This window comes from Neoarius graeffei, chromosome 7 (genome assembly GCF_027579695.1).
Source record: "Neoarius graeffei isolate fNeoGra1 chromosome 7, fNeoGra1.pri, whole genome shotgun sequence".
In the NCBI taxonomy this organism is placed as follows: domain Eukaryota; kingdom Metazoa; phylum Chordata; class Actinopteri; order Siluriformes; family Ariidae; genus Neoarius; species Neoarius graeffei.
In genome coordinates this window covers 88890871-88915718 of record NC_083575.1, presented here as the reverse complement: position 1 = coordinate 88915718, position 24848 = coordinate 88890871, and positions in this window count along the sequence as shown.

Genomic DNA, 24848 nt, shown 5'->3' with positions numbered 1-24848 from the left:
TTAGATATAAAGGTCAGCTGTGAATAACCAATAAGCAGTTCCAGACCACAGCAGCAAAGTGTTAGGAGGTGGTGGGTCTAAGGGGTGATGTCCTTAGTCCTCTTGAAAAGCCACATAACTCTGCTCTGTAGCACTTTGTGTCAGTGCAAATACAGGCTGCAATAAGTCTGACCAACTCACTAGTAGAGCTGGGGTCCCATTCAAGACACTTGAGGTGATCACTGATCTCTCCTGTGGCAACCCCTGCATCTGTTGCCTTCTCAGATGTATTGGCTTTGCCTCTCCTCTGATCCCAATAGACAACAGATGAGAGAAGCCCTTGGCCCATGCAAGGACCACCCAAGGAAGCTTAAATTGTCCTGGCTGCGATCATCACACCATCTCCTGATTAGGACTTTTTTCCCTTTCAGAGGCAACTGCGTCTTCAGTGAGCATTCCTGAAGGTACCAAACCAGGGTCACAGTAGTTACCGGTTATAAGCTTGGCTAATGGTGATAAACATCAGGTGCCAGGGACTGTAACCAACAGTGGAAGGGGCTTTTTAGCACCACGATACGCTACCACCCGCTCAAGTCAGGTAACCCCTGACCAATTAGGTGCTATCATTTACCAAACACTACCAGTATGGGTGTGCTGGTAACAGTGTGAAGTTATTCACCCAAAACCACCAAGTTTGTTTTTGTGACCTGGAATATACAGACAATGACAACTGGAAAAAATAACAATATGAATACTGACCAACGTGATGCAAGGAAATAATTGATAATGAACTGAACAAGTGATCTGTAGACAAAGCAGCTCTTCAAGAAACCAGACTTTCAGAAAGTGGCACTATCCAAGAGGAACATTACACCTTCTTCTGGTTTGGGCACCCACAAGGAGAACCAAGGATGTATGGCACTGGATTTGCTGTGCCCTTATCTCGAGTGTTCAAACTCCAGAGGCTGTGTCCGAGAGGCTGTCTTATCTTTGTTTGAGCACCAAGCAAGGCAGAATCCTAGTGATCTCTGTGTATGCCCCAACTCTGAAAGCTGAAGCATCAGATAGAGGCTTGTTTTATAAGCAACTTGAAGAGGTTCTAAAGACATCTCCTGAAAATAAAAGAATTGTCCTCCTAGGTGACATAAATGCTCATGTAGCCAATGGCCATGTTTGCTGGCCATATTGCATCAGGAAATTTGGTGTTGGAAAGATGAATGAGAACAGTCAACATCTGCCCAAGCTGTGTTGCCGGAACAACCTGATAATAAGCAACACCATGTTTCCTGGGAACCCTTACCACAAGATGTCCTAGTGTCACCCAAGGTCAAACCACTAGCACCAACTCAACTTCATCTTGGTCAAATACAGGCATCATCTTGAGGTACAAAACACAAGATCATATCACAGTGCTGACTGTGACACTGATCACAGCTTAACTGTGGGTGGTAAAAGAGAGCAACTGGACTTGCTTGAAGATTCTTGAAGACGTTTCACCTCTCATCCGAAAGGCTTCTTCGGTTCTGTCTGACTAATAGGGAGTATCAGGTATTTATCCTCTCATAGATGAAAAACAATCCTAAGGTGTTGTTGAGTCATCCTGTTGGTGTGAGTCGCTGGAGGCTGGGTGTGAACGGCCTAGAGAATCATTGGGGTGATCGATGGATTGTTGGTTCTCTCTGTCCTCCTGTAAGTCACTGAAAACAGCTGGGTTTTGGTGTGCATTCAGTTGTCTGGGAAGTGTGCCAAGGACTGCATTGTAGGTGGCTGATAAATTATGTCTTAGATCACCACCTCTGTTCAGTGATGGCCGTTCCAGGATTGTGATGTACACATTAGACAAGACAGAAGCCTTGACAGAAGCCATAAATACCTGATACTCCCTATTAGTCAGACAGAACTGAAGAAGCCTTTCGGATGAGAGGTGAAACATCTTCAAGAATCTTCAAGCAAGTCCAGTTGCTCTCATTTACCACCCACTGTTTACTATGACCTGGATGACTGAGAATCTTCACAGACATGATCACAGCTTAGTTATTTCTTTCATGACTCTGCAACCAAAGTGTGGCAGTGGGGGCATGGTCGAGTGTCGGCTGTGAACAGTGAGGAGGAAGATTGAACCAGCTGGTAACATGTGATGAGGTGCACCTGTGTCAAATTACTGGCTGTCTGTTAACCTGTGTCTCTGTGTGTCTTTCAGACAGTAAGGAATGAGAGAAAGAAAACTGTAACACCCTGTTGTGTGTGTATTTGTTTAGTATACAGTATGTTCACTGAAAAGTGCACAAAAATAAAAGGGCTCACTTGCTCTGAAGCCTGCTTCTCGTTCCTCTGTTTCCCCAAAGTCTGAGAATAGTTACATTGGTGCCGAAACTTGGGACTGAGGAACGAATACCACCATGGAATCCAAACCAGTCCAAGAACTCCTCCAAACACTTGCTGACGACCTCCAGTGTCAGCAGTATGCCCTCATCAATCTTTCTGTTGACCGCCCAGGCAGAGGATTAGCAGGTAATATGGAGCTGGGTCCAGTCTGTCGGTGCTCCAGCTGGTGTTCCTGTGGCCATCATGCCCATCCAGCTGGTGAAGATGGGGCTACAGGATGACCCTGATGCCTTCATTGAGCTGTTTGAGCATGTCATGGAGGTGAGCTCCTGGCCAGCTTCACAGTGGGTGGCTCGCCTTCTCCTGCTCCTGTTGGGGGAGGCCCAGCTTGTGGCTCTGACTGGCTGAAGATCATCTGATGGCATATCCAGAAGCAGGCTCTGTGACGACTCCCTCTCTCTCTCAATCACTTTCACTTTCTCCTTCTTCCCCCCCTCTCCTCACCCCTCCCCTACCCCAGCCCTGCAGAAACGGGGGCTACTTCCCCCGAAACCCACTCCCCGTACCCATGTTTATCCTCGTATTTCTATTCTCCCTTCTGCTCCTGTGTCTGTGCTACCATTAACCCCCTCTCTCTCTCCACAGATGAACTTATCCATGCCCATCAGAACGGCAAGTGAGCCCAGGCAGGTCTTTGACCATGGAGGGAAGGTGGGGAATCAGCACTTCCGCAAGGAGGCGGGGCTACTCATTCGTATCCCCAATGCACTTCAGGCTTCCCCTGATCAAGTGGGGGCATACAAGATAACTGAGTATTCAAGGGGTAAACATCAGACTTTGGTGGATTCAGCTTGTCATCAGATCTCCATACATCAAAGCCTGACTTAATGCGGGGCACTGGGAAATGAAGGTTAAAGGGCATATCATGGGTAAATTCAGGAGCAAGAGCAATGCAATTCTCCTATTTTATATTAAACTTTGGTCAAATATCTGTAACATTCTGCATTCTCCACAATTTTTTTTTACCTTGCGCAATACCAGAAAAATTCAGTTAAAATCAAGCCATTTGAGGCAAATTGGTCCGCCTCTGAAAAAACTTGGCATTTGAATTTCCTGGGAAACATTGATTTTCATGACATCATTTGCGGGACACCTCCCTCTGAATCCTACATCAGTGCTGGTTTGTTTATGAGAAAATGACCTGGTGGTTTTCTGCAAATTTCTTCAATGTTATCACGTAATTATTAAAATGGTTAACAGCTGTATCGTAGGAGGGTGTAGCAACACCAATCATGATGGCATTAGTACTCATTGTTTTCCAAAAGACTGGACAATGAGAGAGAAATGGGAGCGCTTGGTCTACACAGGCTGTGCACTTAAACAGTGCAAGCTCGTGCAGCCTGCTGGTGCTTCTGCAGGTAACATCACGATTCTGGCTCCAGACTCCCTTGGGATTTTTCCAGACACGTTTTGTTATTTTATTTTTTTCTGCTGTAGACAGATGGCCTTGTGCAAAATTACCCTTCTGGATGAATGTGTAAAGGGACATACTTTCATATTAAAAAAAAATGAAATTGGTCCAGGATATACCCATTAAATGTGTGGATGGTGATATACACAAATATCTGCTGATGCCCATCACTATCCACTTCCAGGGAGAAAAGCATAGCGTAGAGACTGCAGTTAGTCCAAGTCTTTCTCACTCACTGATCCTGGGGACTGATTGGCCGGGGTTTAAAATATTAATGAAAAAAATAATAGTGGGTGAATCCTATAGTAGCACATCCCGGGGGGATTCCACTGCAATGCTAGCTGGGGAGGTGGTCTCAGGCATGCCCGCGTCAGCTCTGCTTCATGATGACACAGAGTGGGGAGAGCCCTTCTCCCTCTCTGGGGAATCCCTTAAGGGACTTCCCATTGGAGCAGGCATGTGACGAGTCTCTGAGACACACCTTTGACCAAGCGAAAGTAATTGATGGTCAAATCATCCAGCCTAACGTTGCACTTTCCTTCCCGTATTTTTGTATTATTAAGGATAGGCTGTATAGAGTGATGCAGGATACTCAAACTAAAGAAAAGATGACACAGTTGTTGGTCCCAAAGAGCCGCAGGGAAGTTTTATTCCATGCGGGTCATCATAATCCTATGGCTTGGCATTTAGGGCAGGATAAAACACTGAATTGTCTCATGGCCCAGTTCTATTGGCTAGGGATTTGCGCCGATGTCCGCAGGTGGTGTACAGCATGTCGTGAACGCCAGCTGGTAAATCCAGCAGCTACGCCAAAAGCACCATTGCACCCATTGCCATTAATTGAGATTCCCTTCAAAAAAATTGGCATGGATCTCATTGGGTCATTAGATCGATCTGCATGTGGGTATTGCTTTGTATTAGTCATTGTGAATTATGCAGTGCAATTCCCAGAAGCAGTGCCTCTCCGCAACATCTCAGCATGCAGTGTTGCAGAGGCACTCTTCTGCGTTATCTCCCAAGTCAGGATTCCAAAAGAAATCCTGACTGATCAAAGCACTACTTTCATATCACACACACTGAGTGAATTATATGAATTATTGGAGATTAAATCGACTTTTATTAGTGTTTATCATCCTCAAACGGACAAGCTGGTTGAACAATTTAACCAAACACTTAAGAACATAATTCGTAAGTTTGCTCATGGGGAAACTAAAAATTGGGACAGGTGGTTCGACCCTCTGTTGTTTGCAGTGTGCGAGGTCCCACAAGCCTCCACTGGGTTATCCCCATTTGAATTGCTGTATGGGTGCAAGCCCCATGGTGTCTTAGACATCATTAAAGAAAATTGGGAGAAGGGGCCTTCTCAAAGTAAAAGTGAAATTCAGTACATTCTTGACCTGAGTGCAAAACTCCATGCACTGAATCACATAACCCAGGAGAATTTGCTACAAGCCCAAGAACGTCAAGCTTGCCTGTACAACAGAGGGACACAGCTAAAGGAATTTGCACCGGGAGATAAAATCCTCGTTTTACTCCCCACCTCAAGCTCAAAATTGCTTGCCAATTAGCAAGGGCCCTTTGAGGTCACACGATGAATTGGGGAGGTTGACTATGAGGACAAACGGCCAGATAGGGGTGACACGTCAAATTTACCGCCTCAATCTTCTGAAACCATGGAGAGAGGAGGTTTCTGTGTCTCAGACTGTGGAAGTGTGACTATATTTTCTATGTTTAACCCGAATATTAGTATTAGATTGAGAGTGTGACCACCATTATGGGTCGGTCCTATGACATTCTGATTAACCCCTACTGAATCTAAAATGGATACAAATGCTGTTTTCAAAGGGTCTTCTGGGTTATTGAAGTGAATATTAAAATCTCAGATAACTAAAGCTTTGTCTAAGGAAATAACCAGGTCTGAGATAAAATCTGCAAATTCAGAAAGAAACTCAGAATATGGCCCCTGGGACCTGTAAATAATAAGTAATGGAATTAACTGGGTAGACTTATTTTTCAAGGCTACATACATTATATTAGTATGAAGAATGGGTGTCAAACTCAAGGCCCACAGGCCAGATCCGGCCCGCGATATAATAATATATGGCCCGTGAGCTCATTTCATGTGGCTGTTATTAATGGCCTGCTGGTACAGTAAATAGCGCTCCCAGCACTCGTACTACAAATCCCACTATGCACTGCAACAGCTGCCACGCAGGTCAAGACCTGTGCACCAACCTGTTTTCCTGCACTGCCAATAACACACTGATGAGTGGTCAGCGGATAAAAGCATCGGTCAGCACTTTTTACAGTGACATTTAAGTTAGCCTGACCCCCCAAAAAATGGCCAAATGAAAAGCGGACTTTGAAAACAGGGATTTTCAAAACAGGTGGGAGGCAGAGTACCTGTTCATTGAGGTAAACCTGTGTGTCTTGTTTGTGGAGCTAATGTGGCTGTAATTAAAGAATATAACATAAGACGGCATTATGAGATAAAACATCAGGACAAGTACAAAAACCTGGACATACAGAAGCTAAAGAAGGCAGAAGAGTTGAAAAAGAGTCTGGTGTTACAGTAAGCTATGTTCACAAAAGCAAAATCACAAAGTGAAGCTGTCATGAAAGCTAGTTTTGTAGTGGCAGAAGAGATAGCCAAATCAGCCCAGCCTTTTATGGAGGTGGAGTTTTTGAAGCGCTGCATGAAAGTGTGTGATGTCTTGTGTCCAGATAAAAAGCAAGCATTTTCAAATATAAGTCTCAGCAAAAATATGGTTGCTGATTGGATATGTGAGCTTGCCACTGATTTACAAGCACAGTTGATGGAAAAGGGAAAATACTTTATTGCATATTCCCTTGCTGTGGATGAGAGCACCAACAAGACTGACACTGCACAGCTGGCAATCTTCATCTGTGGAGTGGACTCCAGTTTATGTGTTACAGAGGAACTTTTGGGTATTAAACCAATGCACGACACAACCACAGGAAAAGACATATTTGAAGAAGTATCTAAATGTGTGAATGACATGAAACCGCCCTGGGACAAACTTACGGGGCTGATGACAGATGGAGCGCCTGCGATGTGCGGGGAAAAGAGTGGATTGGTGGGATGGATGCGGGAGAAGATGCAGAGGGAAAACTGCACAGGTGAGCTGACAGTGTATCACTGCATCATACACCAGGAAACACTGTGCAGCAAAGTCCTGAAGATGGAAAATGTCATAAACATCGTAACACAGACAGTTAACTTTATAAGAGGCAAAGGTTTAAATCACCAGCAGTTTCAATCTTTTCTGGAGGAAATACATTTTGAATTTGGTGACGTGCCTTATCACACAGAGGTGCGATAGCTGAGTCTAGAAAAAGTGCTCAGCAGATTTTTCGAGCTACGTGAGGAAATTTGTCAGTTCATGGAAAGTAAAGGAAAAGACTCAACAGGGCTCCGGGATGAAAAGTGGCTGTGTGAGTTGGCCTTTCTGTGTGACATAATGAAGCATCTTAATGCATTAAACCTCCAGCTTCAGGGACGGGACCGTGTGACTACAGATATGTATGATGCAGTGAAAGCTTTTCAAGTCAAGTTGCACCTGTGGGAGATGCAGATGCAAAAAGGGAACTTATGCCACTTTCCATGTTGCCAAAAAATCACAGACCAGGTCTCCACCGCTGTGTTTCCAGCTGCGCTTTTTGCTGATAAACTGAACACAGTGCGCACACTGCGCTTTTTGCTGATAAACTGAACACACTGAGTTTACACGGCACTTTGCCAACTTTGAAGAGCAGAAATTTAACTTTGAACTGCTCAGAAGTCCATTTGCAGTTGACGTGGAGAAAGCTCCGGCAAAGATCCATATGGAACTGATAGAACTCTAGTGTAACGGCACACTTAGGGCCAAGTATGATTCTGTGGGGCCCGCACAGTTCCCCCAATTCATTCCTGACACGATGCCCCAATTCCACCTACTCCACCACCTGCTCGAATGCTCTGCATGTTTGGTAGTACATACCTGTATGAGCAACTTTTCTCTGTGATGAAGATGAACAAAACCACACAAAGACGTTGTCTCACTGATGCACATCTCCACTCCATCCTGAGAGTTTCCACAGCTCAGAGCCTAACCCCAAACATTCAATGAACTTGCAGCCAAGAAAAGATGCCAAGCATCTGGCTTGGAGAAATGAAATAAGAGACAAACTAAATAGCTTTTTGTTTCTCGTTTCTGGACTTTTTGCTGATATCACATCACAGTTTTTCTTTGAAAAATTTGCAAATTTTCATCAGCTTGAAATATTCTCATTTTTCCTGATGTTATTCATCTCATCATCTCTAGCCGCTTTATCCTTCTACAGGGTTGCAGGCAAGCTGGAGCCTATCCCAGCTGACTACGGGCAAAAGGCGGGGCACACCCTGGACAAGTCACCACGTCATCACAGGGCTGACACATAGACACAGACAACCATTCACACTCACATTCACACCTATGGTCAATTTAGAGTCACCAGTTAACCTAACCTGCATGTCTTTGGACTGTGGGGGAAACCAGAGCACCTGGAGGAAACCCACGCGGACATGGGGAGAACATGCAAACTCCACACAGAAAGGCCCTCGCCGGCCACGGGGCTTGAACCCGGACCTTCTTGCTGTGAGGCGACAGCGCTAACCACTACACCACTGTGCCGCCCCCCTGATGTTATTTTTGAAGAAAAATATAATTTTATATTTTATTTAATGTGTTGAGAAAAAAGTTGTTGTCTCATCTCATTATCCCTAGCCACTTTATCCTGTTCTACAGGGTCACAGGCAAGCTGGAGCCTATCCCAACTGACTACGGGCTAAAGGCGGGGTACACCCTGGACAAGTCACCAGGTCATCACAGGGCTGACACATAGACACAGACAACCATTCACACTCACATTCACACCTACGCTCAATTTAGAGTCACCAGTTAACCTAACCTGCATGTCTTTGGACTGTGGGGGAAACCGGCGCACCCGGAGGAAACCCACACGGACACGGGGCGAACATGCAAACTCCGCACAGAAAGGGCCTCGCCAGCCACGGGGCTTGAGCCTGGACCTTCTTGCTGTGAGGCGACAGCGCTAACCACTACACCACCGTGCCGCCCCAAAAGTTGTTGTATTCTGGCTATTCAAATTCATATTGCTGATTAAAATATTGTCAGTTTTAGACTGTTCAATAAATGTTAATTGTGTTTGGCCCGCGACTTATACTGTTTTCAATTTTGGCCTGTTCTGTGATTGAGTTTGACACCCCTGATGAAGAACTTCAAATGTATTAGATTTATAACCAGGTTTTTGTGTTACACATAGATAATCATTATAAATAATTGTGATGCCTCCTCCTCCTCTGCCAGAGACTGGTGTATATAACTGTATCTAGGAGGACTAGCTTCATTTAATGCTATATATTAATTTGGCTTAATCCATGTTTCTGTTAAACACAATACATTAAACTCCTGATCAGTAATAAGTTCATTAATAATTAGTGTTTTTGATGTAAGAGATCTAATATTTAATAGCCCTACTTTTAGATCAAAGGTGCTGGTAGTGGCTGTACAGTCAGTATGATCTAATTTTATATTGATTAGGTTACTGGAACAAACTCTCTGAGTATTTCTAATTTTTGTTTAGCTCAAGGAACAGACACAGTCCCGATGTAGTGGACCCTGAGTGACAACTCTGTGCAACTAGCAGACAGTTGGTTTACCCTGCTTGTCTGCTCCCTGGCCTTGGCTCTGGATTGTCAGAAGTTAACTAGACCTGTTCTGAGACTATGAGATATGCTGCAAGAAATGAGAGCAGCACCTTCCCGAGTGGGATGGATACTGTCCCGCCCTAACAGGCCAGCAGTGCCCTCAAAATTAGTCCAATTATCTATAAAGCCCACACTGTTTTCAGAGCACCACCTGGACAATGAGCAGTTTGGTAACCATAACCTGCTGTAAGCTATATTGCCACACTGCAATGGGATAGGCCCAGAACATACTACAGCATTGGACATCGCCTTCGCTAATTTAAACACCTCTACAAAGTTACTCTTAGTAACCTCAGAGTGATGAAGATGTATATCATTAGCTCCTACATGAATAACTATCTTTGAGAACCTGTGCTTGCCTAGGACCCTAAGATTACCTGCTATGTCCGACGCCCTGGCTCCCGGTATACACCTGACTAAAGCTGCTGGTGCCCTTAAAGGCCTAACTAATTTCACATGCCATTTAATAGAGTCCTCTATAACCAGAGCTCTTTCAGATTTCTCAGCAGGTGCATCACTGAGCAGGGCAAACCTGTTCGACACGTGTGTGTGTGTAACAAAACTGAAAAGCTCAAATAAAATTGCCCAAGCAACTAACCCACCTGTCCTAGTGCTTCAGTGTCCTACCACTCTCAAAAATAAAGCACTACACTGGTGCCAAAACCTGGGAATCCTGAAGCGAACCTCCGTAGTGTCATGGAGACATGGAGTCCTTGCCTTTTAAGGAGCTTATCCATACCCTTGCTGCCACCCAACAGAACTAGCACCAGGTGCTGGTTACCCTGTGCAACAAGCAGGATCAGCATTTCAAAGCACTGCTGCAGGGCCAGCAGGAGGATCACCAGACATTCTGGAACCTGCTCACCTCAGCAGGTACCCTAGCTACAGTGTCAGCTGGCTCCCCCCATATCATGCTTATGAAGATGGGGCAACCCAGATGCCTTTTTCCCTCCTTTTGAATGAACCACAGAAGTGTGGGGGTGGCCAGTTGTGCAGCGAGTGGTGTGCCTATTGCCACTCCCCACCTGAGAAGCACAGCTCACCATGCAACAACTACCCTGGACCGTAGGATGGAGAACCCAGCCTTGAAATAAGCCATACTGGAAAGCATTAGCTGCAGCCCCAAGCAGCAACATCAGCAATTCTGCCCGCTGACTCTGGAGGAGCCATCTATGTCAGTGCCGTAACACAGAGAGAGGGGAGCGCCCTTGCCCTCCTCGCTCTCTCTGGGATTCCCAAGAGGATTTCCCTCTCAAGCAGGTGTGGGATGGGTCTCTGTGACATATTTTTGACCAAATGAGCGTAATTGATGATCAAACCCTCCAGCCCAACTCTTCACTTTCCTGCTAGTACTTTTCAGGAATTAAGGATAGGTTGTCTTGAGTGATGCAGGACACTCAGACCAGCAAAAAACGTGACACAGTTGCTGGCCCCAAAGAGCCACAGGGAACTCATTCCATGCAGCTTATTATAACCCGATGGTAGAACACCTCAGGCAGGATAAAACACTGATCCATCTCATGGCCCAATTCTATTGGCCAGGGATTCATGGGCATGTCTGCAGGTGGTGCGCAGCATGTTCCAAATGCTAACTGGTGAATCCAGCAGCCAACCCAAAAGCGCCATTGCACTCTCTTAATCAAGATCCCATTTGAATGAATTGGGATGGATCTTGTCAGGCCATTAGCTCAATCTGCACAAGGGTATTGCTTTATTTTAATCCTAGTGGACTATGCAACGCGATACCTGGAAGTAGTCCTGCTGCATAAAATTTCCACACAGAATGTCACAGAGGCACTATTTAAAATGATCTTCCAAGTCAGGATTCTGAAAGAAATCCTGACTGATAAGGACACTATGTTTATGTCATGCATAATTTGCGAACTTTCTAAAGTTGCTGGGGTTAAATCAGTCTACACAAGTGTTTATTACCCATAGTCAGACAGCTTGGTCGACCAATTTAACCAAACTTCTAAAAACTTAATTCATATGTTTGTGTACGAAAACATACATTATTTGCATTGTGAGAGATTCAGCAAGCCTCTAACAGGTTTTCCCCATTTGAAATTATTGCAAGGGCATAAGTCTTGTGGTGTATCATATGGTAAAATTGGAAGGAGAGACCTTCTATGAAAAAAAAACATAATTAAATACGTTCTCGACCTGTGTGCAAAACTCCACACAGTCACCTAACCCAGGAGAATTTGTGACAGGTGCAGCAACATCAGTCCCAGCTGGAGAACAGGGGTGTGCACCTGCAAGACTTCACACCAGGAGATACTCATGTTATTACACATGTTGAGCTCTAAATTGCTTGCCAAGTTGCAAAGGCCCTTTGAGGTCACACACCGAATTGGGGATGTAGAATATGAGGTGAAGTGAACAGATAGGGGCAGGGTGCTATAGATATGCCACCTAAATTTGCTTAAACAATGGAATGAGGGGGTCCCCATGGCATTGGCAACAGCAGTTCTGGAGAGGGAGGAGTTAGGGCCAGAGGTAAAAACATATGTAGTCACTCAACCCATCCTGGTCCCCTGTGGAGACCACCTCTCACCATCTCATCTCATGTTGGTTGCCAAGTTGCAAGCAGAGTTTTCCGATATGTTCTCTCCTCTTCCTGGCCAGACCCACATCATTGAACACCACGTTGGAACACCCCCAGGGTTGTTGGTGTATAGCAACCCATATTGCTTCTCCAAACACAAGAAAACTGTAGTTCAGGATGAACACAAGGCCATGCTCAAAATGAGAAGAGTTTCACAGTGACTGGAGCAGCCTGGTGGTCTTGGTCTCCATGGCTGATCAACTGGTCAGGTTCTATGTGGACAATAGAAAGGTCAACTTGGTGTCCAAATTCGATCCGTACCTGATGCCTCACATTGACAAGTTGCTTGATTGGTTAGGCATGCCTCATTTTTATTCAACAATGGCTTTCACAAAGGGATATTGGCAGATCCTTTTGACTCTTTTATCCTGCAGAAAAAATGGCTTTTTCCACCCCATTTGGTTTTACACCAGTTTGTTGTCCTTCTCTTCAGGTTATTTGCAGCTCCAGCTCAGTTCCAACATCTCATAGACAAAATCCTTTGCCCATATGCTGCTGATACCACAGCAGAACTCGACAACATCATTATCAATAGCAGTGATTGACCGCGGCATGTAAAGCACCTTAGAGCTTTTCTTGAGTCATTGAGGGAAGCAGTGCTCATGGCTTGCCCAAAGAAGTGCATGATTGGGTGGGTAGACGTATGGTATCTGGTCTTCCACTTGGGTCATGGGTAGGGGCGTCTTCAAATGGACAAGACTGCAGCATTTGTGACCTGCCTGAGGCCCAAGACCAAAATGGGGGTGAGACATTTCCTGAGGCAGGCTGGCTGGCTATTATTGTAGGTTTATGTGTAACTATTTGGATGTCCCCAGATCACTGACTGATCTCACTAAAAAGGGGGCACCAGATCCAATCCAGTGGATGGAGCCATGCCAACAGGCTTTCACCCAGGTAAAGGCTGCACTGTGTTGTGGGCCAATATTACACTCCCCTGACTTCTCTTTCTCCTTTATTTTGCAGTCTGATGCATTCAAAGATAGTGCTAGAGCAAGGTTTGGCTCATGCTAAATAATGACTGGGGATTGTGTCATAAATGATCAGGAAAAAAAAAACTTACACATACTAGCTCCTAGCTTGGGATCTGAAGAGCCCTTTTTACTTTTTGCAATGTTCAGATAATCTGAAAAAAAAAATCATAACATCTCAAGATATGTAGATATCTTTTAAAATAGTAATCTTGTCCTGACCAAAAAATAGACTCTTGCTTTAAGTTGGGAAGCCAAATAAAACACATTATTCTATGGATGAGGACAGGCACATTCTCCAATTGAATAAATTTCAATAATTTGACATAACCATGGGCGGCACGGTGGTGTAGTGGTTAGCGCTGTCGCCTCACAGCAAGAAGGTCCTGGGTTCGAGCCCCGGGGCCGGCGAGGGCCTTTCTGTGTGGAGTTTGCATGTTCTCCCCGTGTCCGCGTGGGTTTCCTCCGGGTGCTCCGGTTTCCCCCACAGTCCAAAGACATGCAGGTTAGGTTAACTGGTGACTCTAAATTGAGCGTAGGTGTGAATGTGAGTGTGAATGGTTGTCTGTGTCTATGTGTCAGCCCTGTGATGACCTGGCGACGTGTCCAGGGTGTACCCCGCCTTTCGCCCGTAGTCAGCTGGGATCGGCTCCAGCTTGCCTGCGACCCTGTAGAAGGATAAAGCGGCTAGAGATAATGAGATGAGATGAGATGACATAACCATCACATATCTATGAAATACTATCATCGGAAAATTAATACAAGCACAGTGCATAGAATACATGCATAGTATAATAGTATAAAGCAGGGCTGTGCAAAGACCTTTGGAGGGGCAGGGGCTCAACATTCAAAAAAGGGCACTTGGAACAAATTTTTCACACAAGTTAACTTTATTCAAAACTAAATTTCAATTGCAACTGAACATTCTGTGTGTCTTGATAGAATATGTTGTGGACGTCGTCATTCAGCCTTAAATTTTCGAAGCTGCTAGAATATGTTATTAACGCCGTCGTTCAAACTAAAGTTTCCGAATCTGCCACATTAATGAAATGGATGGAGCAAACGGTTTAAATATAGCCTAGGCGGCTTCATTAAATGATAAACAACCCTACGCATTTACTGTTGTGTTCTAAGCTGCACAGTATTGCATGTTCAGATAAGAAATGAAAGGAGACTTTCAGTGTGACCTTACCATGCCGTTCCTCGCACTGTCTCCCACTGTCAACCGCCTGCATGCGCTTTCTGCATGGAGGTTCACTGAATGCATGATGTCACGGATTGATGCCCGCATTTACATAGAAAAACATTATTTTATAAATCTATAATTTCATATATTATTGTCAAATTGTAGAGAATATTGATGTTGGAGCTAACTTATCTTTTACAAATATTAAAAAACAAAAAACAACAAAACAGTCCCTATGAAAAGGGCACTTTGGACAGCAAACAGAAAAGGGGCAGGGGCTAGAGCACATGTAGCACCGGTTCATTGCACGTGGGTGGTATAAAGGATTCTTGCTCTCAGGTAAAACATTATTACAGTATTACAGTATTTCTAAAAGTAAAGAATGACAGTATTTCTAAAAGTAAAGCAATGTTACATAAATAAAATAAAGTGTTAAAAAATCATCAGACAATCATTTGGTTCACATTTATTTACCATAGAAAAGTGAAACAGTTGTATATGTACACATCAGCTTCTTATGTAAGTGATTATATAAACAAGTATCAACTAGTAATGTGGGCAAACCAGGCTCATCATGTCCCTTTTGTCCCCAGCGTAAATGAGGTGTACATTTTAAGGGAATAAACATTTGAAGAAGTTGTTAGTTCGTCACCAAAGTTAAATGACTTAAAATGTTTTTTTTACATCATATCTTATCAATTAATACAGAAAATTGCATGTGTTATTAAAAAAATATCCACATAAAGAGTGTAACTACTGTTGCAAATGAAATCAGTCATGAATTCAGTTTTCTTGTGCCTCTGCCATGTGTGACTATTGCTCATCAGGCAAAGGAAAGCCATTTGTAAACATACTGATGATTTCTGAGATCACATCCAACATTTACAGTGGTGCTTGAAAGTTTGTGAACCCTTTAGAATTTTCTATATTTCTACATAAATATGACCTAAAACATCATCAGATTTTTACACAAGTCCTAAAAGTAGATAAAGAGAACCCAGTTAAACAAATGAAACAAAAATATTATACTTGGTCATTTATTTATTGAGGAAAATGATCCAATATTACATATCTGTGAGTGGCAAAAGTATGTGAACCTCTAGGATTAGCAGTTAATTTGAAGGTGAAATTCGAGTCAGGTGTTTTCAATCAATGGGATGACAATGAGGTGTGAGTGGGCGCCCTGTTTTAATTAAAGAACAGGGATCTATCAAAGTCTGATCTTCACAACACATGTTTGTGGAAGTGTATCATTGCATGAACAAAGGAGATTTCTGAGGACCTCAGAAAAAGCACTGTTGATGCTCATCAGGCTGGAAAAGGTTACAAAACCATCTCTAAAGAGTTTGGACTCCACTAATCCACAGTCAGACAGACTGTGTACAAATGGAGGAAATTCAAGACCGTTGTTACCTTCCCCAGGAGTGGTCGACCAACAAAGATCACTCCAAGAGCAAGGCTTGTAATAGTCGACGAGGTCACAAAGGTCCCCAGGGTAACTTCTAAGCAACTGAAGGCCGCTCTCACATTGGCTAATGTTAATGTTTATAAGTCCACCATCAGGAGAACACTAAACAACAATGTTGTGCATGGCAGGGTTGCAAGGAGAAAGCCACTGCTCTCCAAAAAGAACATTGCTGCTCATCTGCAGTTTGCTAAAGATCACGTGGACAAGCCAGAAGGCTATTGGAAAAGTGTTTTGTGGATGGATGAGACCAAAATAGAACTTTTTGGTTTAAATGAGAAGCATTATGTTTGGAGAAAGGAAAACACTGCATTCCAGCATAAGAACCTTATCCCATCTGTGAAACATGGTGGTGGTAGTATCATGGTTTGGGCCTGTTTTGCTGTATCTGGGCCAGGACGGCTTGCCATCATTAATGGAACAATGAATTCTGAATTATACCAGCGAATTCTAAAGGAAAATGTCAGGACATCAGTCCATGAACTGAATCTCAAGGTAAGGTGGGTCATGCAGCAAGATAACGACCCTAAGCACACAAGTTGTTCTACCAAAGAATAGTTAAAGAAGAATAAAGTTAAAGTTTTGGAATGGCCAAGTCAAAGTCCTGACCTTAATCAAATCGAAATGTTGTGGAAGGACCTGAAGTGAGCAGTTCATGTGAGGAAATCCACCAACATCCCAGAGTTGAAGCTGTTCTGTATGGAGGAATGGGCTAAAATTCCTCCAAGCTGGTGTGCAGGACTGATCAACAGTTACCGGAAACGTTTAGTTGCAGTTATTGCTGCACAAGGGGGTCACACCAGATACTGAAAGCAAATGTTCACATACTTTTGCCACTCACAGATATGTAATATTGGATCATTTTCCTCAATAAATAAATGACCAAATATAATATTTTTGTCTCATTTATTTAACTGGGTTCTCTTTATCTACTTTTAGGACTTGTGTGAAAATCTGATGATGTTTTAGGTCATATTTATGCAGAAATATGGAAAATTCTAAAGGGTTCACAAACTTTCAAGCACCACTGTAAACTTGAACTACACAATAGTGAGATGGCCTTTTGCCTGTGTGAATGATCTGATGTCTTTTACGAAACCTGTTCTCAGTAAAACCCTTCACACACAGTGAGCAGTTGTATGGCTTCTCTCTCATGTGTAAGTGCGTTCATGTACTTTGGGGTGAAAACTCTTAGTAAAATACTTCTCATAATGTAAACAGTGTTATGGCTTCTCTCCTGTATGAGTGTGTTTATGCAGTTTCAGATTAGCACTGTTACGAAAACTCCTCTCACAGTATAAGCACTGATAAGGCTTCTCTCCTGCGTGAGTGCGTTCATGTACTTTTCGATTAGTACTGTTACGAAAACTCTTCTCACAGTATAAGCAGTGATGTGGCTTCTCTCCTGTGTGAATGAGCCGATGTCTTTTGAGATGGCTCTGTTTTGCAAAACTATTCCCACACAGTGAGCAGTCATAAGGTTTCTCTCCAGTCTGAATGCGCTGGTGCTCTTTGAGATGATGCTGGCGGGTGAAACTTTTCCCACACACTAAGCAGTGAAATTTCTTCTTGCCTGTGGTAGCATTACTCCCACTGTGATGTTTTGTAGCATGAAGAGAATCAGATGATGACATTTTAATCTGTAGCAGACCTGTAGACAAAAGCAACAATATGAAAAAGTTTTGCCCCATAGCAATGCATTTTAGATAACTTGGTAACAGTGGGTCAGCTGAGATTGATAGCCAAACACATCTTATTTTTGATTTGTGTCGAACTCATTTTCACTTGTCTCAACAAACACATTTCTTGACTATTAGCCATAACACTAGTTGCCTAAGGGCCTCTGCATGCTCTTGCGACAAGGCTTTTGCAGATAGCTTTTCGTAGACAGTTGTAATTTATCATTGAGCGGGGAGTAATAGGCGTGCGCGATGTTATTCACCGCCACAACGCAAGGGGGCGCGAAGTCGTGAAATCGCTAGGAGTAGTTGGTGGGTGTGGTTAGTGGAGTGTTTATCCTCCGGTTACTTATAATGACTAGAACTGGAGTCGTATAGATGTACGTACTTCCTCACTTCCTCGATCAACCGCTCTTCGTGCTGCTCCATCTTCGCTTGTGTTTTTAAAAATGGCGGTCGTGAAAACAAACCAAACCGGGAAAGTAGGGAAGCGGAAGTGCATGTACAGCGGATGTAGAGTGGACCAATCAGAGCCCTCTTGTCTGCAACGCTGTCTGCGAGGCTTCTGCGGTGGTCACAATTTTTGGGAGGTGCGCGCAGAGCGTCTGAGAAGGTGGGGGGGCTACGCAGACGCTATCTGCGACGCCGTCTGCGAGGACTGGGTTGTCAGCGTAAATTGGCCTTAAGGCTTATGGTGGTTTAGCCCCCTGGTGGTTTAGCCCCCAGTATATTATCCCCATCTTTAGGTGCTTTACCTCAATCATTGAATTGAACCAAGGTTGATCATTATTTTTCCTTCTAAGACACCAATAATAGTAATTTATCAATTTTTAGAGTTAAGGATCAGAAATTATATAGCCAGCAGCCATATATTGATTGGCGGCCATTTATATCCAGCAATTATTCATGTCAAACGGTACTAAAGATGAGAATTTGACATCACAACGAGTTATTACTGGTGAACCATAATATATTTCTTTGACTAACAATCACATTTTCAGAATGTCCTTTGAAACTGCTCTGTTGAGCTTGCATGCAAACCCTTGATTCAATTCAGCTAGCTAGTCAGAGTTTCTTCAACTACTTTCAGTTAGTTTACAGAAGTCAAATGAAATATCCAGTCAAAAACTTCATGTTCAAACTTCCCTTTAAAAAAAGTTCTGTTGTACGTTGGTTGAGCCCCTGCTTTATTTGCATGAAAACATGGAGCTCAACCACACCTGAAGATGGGGCTAATACAGTGGGGGCGAAACCACTGGATACTATTGCCTAATGTCAATACTGAATCAGAATCAGGCACAATTTCATTAACATACAGCAAAACACATTTTGAAAGTTGCGAATATTATGTAGTATTTATTTTATAGAGAAGGACTAAATGTATATATTTATTTAAAGAAAGAAAGGAATGAAGGAAAAAAAACTTACTAAGCTGAAGTGAGCTGAGCTCTTTGGAAAAAAAAATCCAGTTTGTTCACAGCAGTCTTTTCTCCAAGTGACTGAGCTCTCTAACTTCAGAATGCCTACTTTAAATACACCAGAGGACAAAGACACAGGATAGTGTAACAACAGGGCAAACCACAGTCTTTATCCAACTATTTTCACCCCATTATCTGAGTCTGAGGTGTGGTAGGTGGACACCATTTGGTCAATAATCAAATGTGTAGGGTAGGGTAGGGTAGGGAAACCCCCTCCAATAAATAAATAAATAAAAATAAATAAATAAATAAATAAATAAATAAATAAATATATATATATATATATATATATATATATATATATATATATATATATATATATATATATATATATATAAATGCTAGCTTTCCAATAGGTAACTGAAAATGTGTAAGGTTGACATGAAATATCCTGCTCTCTTGTTTGGCCATGGCCATTAGTATTTAATACAGCTGTCTCAAAAATTATGAAATGAAGCAGGACTATAGGAGCACAAGCTCATAGGCATAAAACACAGCATATTTTTAATTCCATAATATAGCCAGAATACTGTCAGGTTTAGTGGAAATAAAAAGGAGCAAACTTTGAGATAATTATTGTACACACCGCCAAACAGAAAAAAAATCTGCTCAGACATGCAATCTTTATAAAAATACAGAAGAATATCAAGAAGGAATATCAGATAAATCTAAATAATTATAAGAAAACATTACAGTGTATATATTAATAAAGATGAAACTGCAGTATATATTAATAAAATTTTTTAAATATTTAAGTATTGATTCATCCCAGAGTCTTAAATTCACCAGAGAGAAACAAATTTCTTTGAAAGTTTTACTTTTTCATTTACTTCACTACATTTTTACTACTGGAGAGTTTTGTTCTGGTTCAGTCCCAGACATAAACAATTAGAAGGATTCTGTGGTTATTGTTTGAGCAGTTAATAGTTGTCACTATTTTTCACATCACCCTTCAGTCTCAGCTTGGATCCTTAATGGTTTGATAGTTATGGGATATTTAGCTTCTAAAGAGACCCAATTAGAGAGACATTTTTGTAACACTCGGTCTAGATCCTCAGAAGGATGAGCACATTGTAGCTGAACACATGAACAATGCGCATGATATGTCATTTGCCAAGTAACATTTTTCAAATAGGATTCTAGGACAAGAACTCAAATGACTGATACTTGATAACAAATAAAGCATAATTGCTGTTACATACTTTGATGGTCGTCATATGGTTTATATCAGTGGCGGCTCCTGAATTTTTTTTCGGGGGGGGCAATTTTGCCCCGTTATGTCTACACGGACCATAGATGTCCACAGGACTGAAGTAAACTGACCTAGGTAGCAAGTCAATAGTCAACCAAACCCAGAAAAACACCACGGTGACTGGAGCCCTCAGTTTCGTCTTTGCCTCGTAGAGCTAACTCGAACACTCCACAAAATTTCACGCATTGGGTGAGCTGGTTTAATATGTGCCTGTTCTTGCTCACCTCATCGTTGTGGTGGCGAACTGCTAGCCTGTAGCCCTCATCCAGTTGTGTAGCGATGTTCACTCTCCCAAAAGCCGAAAATTTCAGGCAGCTGCCCATGTGAATCTTTGATGACTCATGTTTTTTTATTTTCTCCGACAAACGATGCATGTCCGAAACTCCAGTGACCGTCCAAGCAGTGTTGTCCGTGGAGCCACCTCCAGGGTGGAAAAGTAAGCAGGGGGAGCAGAAAACCACTGAGGCGTCCTTGCAGCCAGCTCACCAGGATTTGCGCTGGGACCATGTTGAAGTAAAACCTCGAGTATATGATTCCCCCCCTTGTCGAAATTTGTTTTATGTTTAGATTTGGTCGAGGGGGTCCAGCTTGTTTTGTTGCCAATTTAGCTCGATTTGATCGCTGACTAAATGGAACTTCTTTTAAGGACTGCACTGAATTGCTTTCCGTATCCATAGACATATAAACATAGATGCCGCATTGAGCTGGTGGCCCCGTTGCTGGGATACGTCAGAGTGTCTGCCATATTTGATGTGGCAAATCTTCCCCATAAACCAATGCAAGTAAATGGACTGAACTTCATAAAGCCCCTTTCTACAATAATATTTAACTCGATGCCTTTTATTCACCCATTAAGACACACACGTATATATTTGGGAAACAAACAGGCATCAAAACAACATATATAACTTTTAATGTGATGGTTATAAATAGGGTGCAAAATACCCTGTACACTGCAAACTAGCGACAGATACGCGATAGATAGCTCAGGTAAGCTAATCAGTCAGCATACCGTAGCAAGCTACCAAAACCTGAGGCCACAATAACCAACCTACAAGACTGAATATGATAAATGATGGAAATAGTGGAAAAACTGGAAATAGTGAATGAAAATAAAAATTTACTGTTTTATTTATTGAGTCACCACACAGACCTGCTCTCGTTGAATAAAGTGAGCTGAATGACCGCCAAACTGAGTTCAGCCAGGTTCTAACGTCATACCAAAACAAAATACATCACTGATTCCTTCACATTCAGAAAGGTTAAAAACATTCATCATACATTCAAAAACGTTCATCATAGTGTGGCACTGTATTATCTAATTCTCACTGCTTATAACTCTACACCTACCCGGTGGAGATGAGCTGGGAAACTGAAGACTGAAGGAACAGCTCCCTCTCTGATCCTGACTGTCTGACCTGTTCTGTCAAAATCCTCCGTTCTGAAGTGTTCACTGCAGAGCATGGATGACGGAGTAGCAGAAAACCCTTCCCGTCGCACAGCTGTCTCCCACTGCTTTTTCATGTCTTTATTTTTGGGAAACCTACATAGTATGTGAAAAGTTAGCTAAGCAACTAACAACAATCAGCGTAGTTACGAAGAAAATACTTCGTTGTTTGGAGACAAGTTTCACTGAGCGGCTATTATGCGCGAGACTTCATATTAGCCACAAAGTCAGTAAAATCTGTTCGTAAAATTACGTTATAATGACCAAATACAATGAAAAGTATTTTTCCAGTCTCACCTGTGAAAGGTAATCCCATGTGATCTCGTTCGGACGGTAAACCTGTTGGTACAGTTAAACGCAGCACATGAATGAGGCATCTTTATTCTCGGCTAATCTCCACTTTGCCACATCCAATATGGTGGCTAGGATGACATATGATTCTACGCAGAATGCGGCGTCTATGTTTATATGTCTATGTCCGCATCCATCTCACCTCAGAAACTGAGCGGATCGAACGCAACTTTGCCGCGCTTCGCAGTGACGTAAGCACGTTAGGGCAAGCCCCCCCGGAACCCATAGAGATTGCATTGAAGTGTCAGTCAGGAGAAAAAAAATATATTAACATGGGACTCTATCAGTGAACTCTTGGGCGATTTTCAGCGTGACTGAAATCGCCCCAAAAGGGGCGGTACTCTAGAAGCAAGACCACCCTGATTGGACAATGATACCCAGAGACAGAATAAAACGGCCTCGAGCAGCACTGGTGAAAGTTTGTTTTAAAAAAAGAAAAAAACCTTTTTTTTTTTTCGTTTTGGCAGTGCGTCGCCCAATCGCCCTTATGCACCAGCCGCCCTTGGTTTATATGTAAAACATAGTTATGAATGAATTTATCTGCAAATATCTACATACAAGCATGCACTTCAGGGAAGCAAAATGCAACAATTCAAATGGAAAAAACGAAAAAACAAACAAACAAACAAACAAACAACAAAAACTCTTCAATATCACTTCATGATGAGAGAAAAAAATATTCACACAGAATGAGAGACAATTTTTTTTTTCTGCATGGAAATGCCATATGTGAGGTGACTATTTGCAGTTACATCAGTGAGACAAATGCTCACAAAACAATGGAATTGGAGAACCGCTATTGTGATGAAAAAGCATAGTTCATGCAATACAAGCCAAAAAGCGCAATTTTTGGAAAGCAGATAACTTCTGAGGATCAGTCATTATTCATCATTAATCAAGAACTACAGGAAAGTTCATTGCTGAAAAAGAGTGAGGGCTAACACATCAGAATTTCTTAAAGCAGATATGCAGAACCTTTATTTTTAAATACATTTCTGAGTGGATAGCATCTCCATCCTTGACTCTTGTATGCTGCATGAATGGGAATAAAAAATATATATTTTTGAGAGTTAAAATCGACCACAAAATTAGCATTTGAGCTATGACACTGAGCCAGCCGGTCCTGAGTGCGTGATGTCACAGTGGTAACCGGTTTTAAGGCTGACGCCTTTTACAGCTATAGACCAAAGTCATATAAATAAAAAATTTATGATGAAAGTAAGAAATTCCATTACCGACTTGCTCAACTAAGACTGATTTGACTTCATTGATTGTGGGTTGACTCTCATAAAAACAGGATGGGTGTTATAACTTATGCAACATACATGTACATGCATGCATTTTCACTGATAAAATGTAAAAGGCTAATTAAATAATCAGATGAACTGAGACAATCACATTCTGAAGCAAATTAAATAATCTTATACCAGTAACTTAAACACACAAGTTACATGTATGAATCTAAATGCAGGTAAACAACGTGTTGTTTTTGTTGTTTTGTATCCAAATATGAGTTGGAGCGTACCCATCTGTGTTCTTGCTTCTTGAAGGCCGATCTTGTGGCTGATTTGTTTTGAAACAAGCTGACTTTCAGTTGTTCATTCAGTTCTCTGTTCATTTGCTTCTTCCACGTAAGGGCAAGATGGCAGCAATATCTAGTCTGGCTAACGCGACTTCAAAGCTCTGCGAGCATTTGGTCTGGCAAAGATATTAAGCCCAACCGTTTCCCAAAGGCGTGGTTGACCCGCCTCCCTGAAATGCCTCACTTTGCTACTGGTCGAAGCCAGAAAAGGCTGTGACGAAGCTTAAACCAATCACATCACTCTTTCCTCTGACGTATGTGACGCGACGGAAACTGCTTGAGTAACAGGAAGAAGATAAATACCTCCGGGGCTGCTCTTTGCTCCGTTTTCAATGAGAACTTCCCGTTGAATGCTTTCAATACAGCATCTACCGCTGTGTCAAAGGCTTGCCGCTGCTCCATGTTCGTAATGTTTCTAGTGAATGAAGCGCTTCCAGCATAGATTCTGTAAACAATCTATGGCTTCCGGTCGCAGTTCTACTACGTCACTGCCTTGAACACGCCTCTACCCAGGGCCGTTGGAGATGCTCAAAGTTGATTGGCTCCCGATTTTTCGGGAGCTTGGAAGAGCTGGAGATAGCTTGCCTTGCCAGACTAAGCTCTCAACAGGCCCTCGTGTTGCATCACACTTAGGATGGGCGGGCCCAGGCTAAGCAATATCCAGTTTAGAATTAAGACAGTGGCTCCACTCATTCACTTTTCTTCATACTGTGTATTCTGCCATTACTGCTGGGCTCAGGCAATTACTAAAACCTGGGACGGAATGGGATGTCACTGGTTTTAGCAACAACCATAGGGAGGTCACTGCCCAAGCGATATGTCCCGTCCTGTTCCATCCCGGGTTTTAGCAACAACCCTCGGCTCACACTCCAGGAGGACTGGTGCAACTGAACTGACTTAAAAATCTTTTGTTTTCTTGTTTTATTTTTCTTTAATTGTTGGGACTGCACACTCTTTTAATACAGGCTTATAGCCAGCACTCCTCAACAGATCAGAGGTTTCATAAGAGTTTTCAGTAAAATGTGCAGAGCAGAGGAGAGACCACTTCATAGCCACCCAATGTGCCCATGAACTTCTTGCAAAACACATCCAAATCTTTGTAGTTTGAACATCCTTGGGCCATGAATGCAAAATAAATCCACCTTCTGTCGTGTTGCTGCACCTGCCAGCAACACATCTACGTGGCATGGCGATAAATGGAGGATCGGAGGTGCAGTCAGCTCTGTGTTTTAGTAAAGCAGAAATGGCAATGAGACCGATAGACTTCCTGTTGTGACGTTACGGATG